The sequence below is a fragment of the Solanum lycopersicum genome, chromosome 2 (genome assembly GCF_036512215.1).
Source record: "Solanum lycopersicum chromosome 2, SLM_r2.1".
NCBI classification, from domain to species: domain Eukaryota; kingdom Viridiplantae; phylum Streptophyta; class Magnoliopsida; order Solanales; family Solanaceae; genus Solanum; species Solanum lycopersicum.
In genome coordinates this window covers 30,846,225-30,852,863 of record NC_090801.1, presented here as the reverse complement: position 1 = coordinate 30,852,863, position 6,639 = coordinate 30,846,225, and positions in this window count along the sequence as shown.

The window sequence follows — 6,639 nt, the reverse complement described above, 5'->3', positions numbered from 1 at the left end:
TTTTATCGGGATATTATTTTAGCCATCATGCTTCAGAGTTAAATTATGTACAAAAGATATAACGTGCCGGTTCAACAGAAAAAGTAATCAGTCTTTTGGGGAAAAAGAACACAGGCAAGAAAACCCCAAAAGAGGATAGTGAGTTGGGCTACTCAGACTTCACCCTAACACTCACTTTCCATTTACCCCACCCCCAACAAAAAACCATGCAATTGTCCCCAATGCATAAAAAAAATCTAAAGATTAGAGGGGTAGGTGAAGCAAACCTGTGGCGCATAGCGCCGTCGATTAGCAAGCTGGTGGGTCCGGTTTCCCAGAACCCACATCCTCTCCAATCTGGATACCCTCAGTGGTGTCCTCAGCAATCTGGACACCCTCAGTGATGACCTCAGCAACAATCGCACCATCAGTAGTGCCTCCTGCTGTCTCTATAGTGCGGGTGCTAGACGCCCCAGCCGCTATCTGCGATGCTCTGATTTGGTGTGCCTCCACCTCAGCAAGTGAGGCTCTCCTCGCGGCCTCCATCTCTCGGCGCTCCTTCTTCCTTGCTCGCGCCTCATCCTCTGATCGACCCCTACGCCTCTTGGCACTCTCTCGAGGGGAAGGTGGGGGAATTTCTGAAGTAGTAAACAGGGCCGCCAATACAGTGTCCTCAACAGGCTCGACAGGCTCCGGCACTCTCACCTCTAGGATCGTGTCGATGTCTGCACGAAGACTGTCGACTGTAGCCTGAAGAGTCGACACAACTACCGGAGGGACTGGTCGGGCTAACACTCTCAACTCAAATGCATCTAGGCGCTGGTGAACCTCAACAATCTTCCGCTGCATCTTCCTCTCCATACGCGCTTCAGACTCAGTAATAGACATCTGCATCCACGGCTGGATATGATGCAGAAGGATGGCCATTTGTGCCTCCAGTTTTTGGACCCTAGCAAGCGGGGCCAGTAACGATGGAGGGGCTGTGCGAGAGGAGCTCGGGGCTGGGCTACTACCCGGGATAGACTCGACCGGGGTAGTGTCAGTGGACGCCTGTGTAGCGGTGCAGGCCTGGGCCACCGTATCCGCAAGATCATCAGCAAGTGGTGGTAGCTCTGGACGGGGCCCTCGACGTGGGGCCAACTCATTGGCCTCGTCTCTGATGAGGCTGACGTCAACGGTGCCCTGCGGGGTCTTCAACTGATCTATGTGCCATATGGGCACACCTGTGGTCCTGCAAAGGGCAAAAATCATACACGGGAAGGGGTAGGTAGTAGTGACCTTGAATGCCCTCTCGTGCATGACTGCCTGGAGAAACCATGTGAAGTCGACCTCGAATCCGGCTATCATCGCCGCTATCAACACTGCTCGATCCAAGTGACGATGTTATCAACAGTTGTGGGGGAAAGGCAGTGACGGACGAGCAGCCACAAGAACTTCGCGACGAACGTGAGGTTGGCCTTCTTGATGGCCCCCTTCGGCTCAGTGACCCAATCTGCACCCTCTCCGTCGACTGATAGGTGCAGGGCCATCCACCTCTTGGTGGTCTCTCTCAGTGTCTGCTCGCGCAAGAACTGGCCATCCTTCACTATCTGCCAGCGGTAGTCAAACTCGGCAGTGTGGGGAGTCCGCGTAGCATCTGCACTCTCGCCGTATAGGAACCGGTGGATAGCTGGCAGGGAAATGTCAACCTGCACACCCCGGACTCGAACCTGCTACAGTGGGGCCTGTTTAGCGGGAGAAGCCCACCTATCGATCTGTGATCGGAGAGTCGCTACGTAGGATGTGTAGAACTCTCGGACCACTTCCTCGCTGTATCGTCCCAACGGACGGGCTGTCCACTCTAAGCGATGCCTAGTGAATAGGTTGTGGATCTCCGGCATCGATGGGAGACTCCCTGTAAGTACCCGCCGCTCCAAGGTGAGTGTCCGAGTCATTACTCCTTTATCAGTCAAGAATTTGGCGTTGGAGTAAACTTGAAACTGGCCTTCGACGCACCACCAGTTTGGCTGGTCAGAGGCTAGGGTGGGGACCTGGGCTGGTGCGCCGGATGTAGAGTCTGAATTGTCAGCCTCATCAGAAGAGGCCGACGCTGCAGCAGTGGCGGGTGCGGGAACCTCAGCAGAGCCTGAAGCTTTCTCGGACCAGGATACTCCTAAGGAGCCAGACGCTCCTTCCTCATGTGTGGCTGACCCAGAGGGTGTGCCGGTCAGTGTGCGCTCCTCATCAGACTGGGAGGCAGTGACTACGTGAGACGCCACAGTCTTGGGTGTGGCTCTGGGGGCACGTGTAGCACGGGAAGGTGCGGAAGTGCCTGGGGGCACATATTCAGGGTCCCGCTCATCATCAGAGCCGATGATCAAGCGTGCAGACGGGGCAACAGACTTGGATCTCCCACGTGCGTAGGCTTGGTCTTGCTTGGGTGCCATAGTAGATAGTACCTGGTGTGACCGATGCATACAACGGTCCGTTGCATGCGCAACGGTCCGTCGTTGTATCCGTCAGTGGCTACTGCGGAGTGGTTTTCTGCAGAATTTCTTGGTGATGTGCCTGCAAATTTAGAACCCATTAATAGAAAAAATGCTACCATTATTAAAAAGAAGATAGGTATTGGGTTGCCTCCCAACAAGCGCCTGATTTAATGTCGCGGCACGACTGGGGCCACTTGATTACTCAGATTTTATCAAGATGGTATGCCTCGATCACTTCATTCGCCGATTCAGCATGCCCGAGATAGATTTTTATGTGCTGTCCATTCACCTTGAACCGCACACCCTCCTTAGTTTCCAACTCAACTGCTCCATAAGGGAATAGTTAGGTAACCGTGTAAGGACCAGTCCATTTGGACTTGAGTTTGCCTGGAAACAAGCGCAATCTGGAATTGAATAGAAGCACTAAGGGCCCGTTTGGATGGGCTTACTAAAATCAGCTTTAAAAAAGTACTTTTAAAAGTGCTGAAACTTATTTTTAAAATAAGCAGTTATGCGTTTGGATAAAAGTGCTGAAGTTGTTATGTCAAACGTGAAAAGGGAAAAATGGAAGAAAGAAATGTTAGGGTTATATGGGTAATTTGGAGATTGTATAAAAATATTAAGCACAAAAAGATAAAAATGTGGTCAACTTAAAACAGCTTATAAGCTAAAAATAAAAAGCACCCCTACCCCAGCTTTTAACTTTTGGCTTAAAATAAGTTTTTTTTAACTTAAAATAAGCTGTTTTGAGTATTGCCAAACAGCTAAATAAGTCAAAAACCAGCTTTTAAGTCAGTTTGACCAGCTTTTAAGCTGAGCCAAACAGGCTCTAAATCCCCGACCATAAACTCTCATTTTTCAATTTTGTTGTCATGATACTTCTTCATCTTTTCTTTATATAGGGCTGAGCTTTCATAGGCTTTCAAGAGAAATTCATCAAGTTCATTCAACCCGTTTAACCGTTGCTCTGCAGCTTCGCTCCAATCCATTTTTAACTTCTTCATAGCCTACATGGCTTTATGCTCTAACTCAACCGGAAGATGACAAGCTTTCCCATATACAAGTTGGTATGGAGACATACCTATGGGAGTCTTATAAGCTGTCCGGTAGGCCCAAAGAGCATCATCAAGCCTCCTTGACCAATCTGTTCCACTAGCATTCACTGTTTTGGACAATATCTGTTTGATCTCCCGATTCGATACCTCAACTTGTCCACTAGTTTGAGGGTGGTAAGGAGTGGCCACATTATGGCGAACACCGTATTTCTCCAATAACCCCTTGAACAATCTGTTGCAGAAGTGGGAGCCCCCATCACTAATAATGGCCCTTGGAGTGCCAAAACGGGAGAATATATTCTTTTTCAAGAATGCAGTGACACTCTTGCCTTCATTGTTTGCGAGGGATATGGCTTCGACCCATTTAGATACATAATCAACTGCTACAAGAATGTACTTCATCCCATGAGAACTCACGAAAGGGCCCATAAAGTCAATACCCCACACATCAAATAACTCAATCACAAGAATGGGGTTTAGAGGGAGCTCTTGCTTTCTTGAAATACCACCATCTCGTTGACATTTGTCACATGCTTTAGCAAACCCATGAGCATATTGATGAAGAGTTGGCCAATAGTAACCACATTGCAATATCTTGTGAGCGGTTTGGATACCACTGTGATGTCCGCCAACAGGTGAAGAATGGCATGCCTCCAATACACTCAACATTTCACATTCTGGCACACAACGCCGAATAAGCCCGTCGGCACAACTCTTATACAAGTATGGTTCATCCCAAAAGAAATTCTTCACATCGTACATGAACTTTTTTCTTTGATGAAAGGACAAGTCTGATGGAACAATATCACTAGCCAGATAGTTCGCAAAATCTGCGAACCATGGAATCAAGTCTTGTGAAGCAGCCAATACATGTTCATCGGGGAAAGTATCATCAATTTCAGTCTTATCCCCTAACTCTCTCATAGCTTCATCTTCTAGACGAGACAAATGATCAGCAACTTGATTTTCAGTCCCTTTTCTATCCTGCACCTCAAAGTCAAATTCTTGCAGCAGTAGTACCCAACGAATCAGCCTTGGTTTCGCATCCTTTTTCGCCATCAAATATCTCAATGCTGAATGGTCAGTATGCACTATAACTCTAGTACCTAGCATATAGGAGCGAAATTTCTCAAAAGCAAAGACTACTGCGAGGAGTTCTTGCTCAGTCACTGTGTAGTTCTTCTGGGCCTTATTTAGGGCTTTACTAGCATAGTAAATTGGATGAAGGATTTTGTTTCTTCTCTGTCCCAATACTACACCAAGAGCCACCCCACTGGCATCGCACATTACCTCAAATGGACAGTTTCAATCCGGAGAAATAATGATAGGCGCAGACACTAACTTCTCTTTTAGCTCACCGAATGCTTTAAGACAGGATTCATCAAAACAAAATTTACATTCTTTCTCCAGCAATTTGCACAATGGGTGTGCAATCTTTGAAAAGTCTTTGATGAATCTCCGATAAAAACCTGCATGCCCAAGAAAGCTTCTCAGACCTTTCATTGAGATCGGCGGGGGAAGTCTCTCTATTACCTCAACTTTAGCTCGATCAACCTCTATGCCCTTTTCTGAAATGCGATGACCCAACACAATACCCTCTTTCACCATGAAATGACACTTTTCCCAGTTTAGTACCAAATTGCAGTCTTCACATCTCTAAAGAACCTCAGATAAATTGGTCAAGCACCGCTCGAATGAATCACCAACCACAGAAAAATCATCCATAAAAACCTCTATAGTATCCTCCACCATGTCAGAAAATATTGACATCATACATCTCTGAAAGGTTGCGGGTGCATTCACAACCCAAACGGCATTCTTCTGAACGCAAAAGTCCCATATGGACAAGTGAAAGTGGTTTTCTCTTGATCTTCTGGTGCAATAGAAATATGATTATACCCCGAATACCCATCAAGAAAACAATACCACCCTTTTCCAGCAAGTCTATCCAACATCTGATCCATGAAGGGCATAGGAAAATGGTCTTTTTCAGTCCATGAGTTCAGTTTACGGTAATCTATACACACCCTCCATCCAGTAACCGGTCTCATTGGAACAAGTTCATTCTTTTCATTGGGGACCACAGTCATTCCCCCTTTCTTAGGTACACACTGAACCGGGCATACCCAACTACTATCGGCGATTGGATAGATTACTCCAGCATCCAACCACTTGATAATTTCCTTCTTCACAACCTCTTGCATAGGAGGATTCAAGGGTCTCTGGTGCTCAATACTCGGCTTATGATCAGGCATGAGTTGGATTTTATGAGAGCAAATACCAGGAAGGATCCCAATAATGTCCGCAATGGTCCACCCAATAGCTCTTTTGAACCTTTTTAGTACCTTCACCAAACTCTGAACCTGTTGTTCATCCAGGTCTGATGCAATGATTACCGGTAAAGTGTCACCATTTCCTAAGAATTCATACCTAAGATGAGGTGGGAGAGCTTTTAATTCAACTTTTGGAGCTTCCTCTATAGATGGTTTAGCCGGTGGGGACTCGCGATTCTTCATATCAAGCTCAAATTTCTTCGATTTAAACCGAACATCACCTCGGTCAAGAGCCGCGACTAATGACTCATACTCTTCAATGCAATCGCTATCAAAGTTCATTATCACTGCCGCTAATGCTTTGACACCTAGACGTTCTTCTATTTGAGTCTCAAATGTCTCACCCATGTTGTAAGATATAGCAGATGCCCGATTGGAGCTCACCACTCTGCCTCATGGACCTACAAATATTAAAGGTCACTTCCTCACTGTTCAACCGAAATTTTATCTGCCCCTTTTCCATGTCTACTAAGGCTCTTCCCGTAGCTAGGAATGGCCTCCCAAGGATAATAGACACTTCAAAATCAACCTCACAATCAAGAATAACAAAATCGGCTGGAAAGATGAATGACTCCACTTTTACTAGCACATCATGAAGTATCCCTATGGGCCGTTTTACTGTTCGATCAGCCATCAGTAGTCGCATCGCAGTGGGCTTTGGGTCACCCAAACCCAATTTCTTGTAAATCGAGTGGGGCATGATATTTATGCTTGCCCCCAGATCACATAATGCTTTCGCAAAATGTAATAGCCCGATTGTACAAGGAATAGTGAACGCACCCGAATCTTCTTTCTTTTGGACCA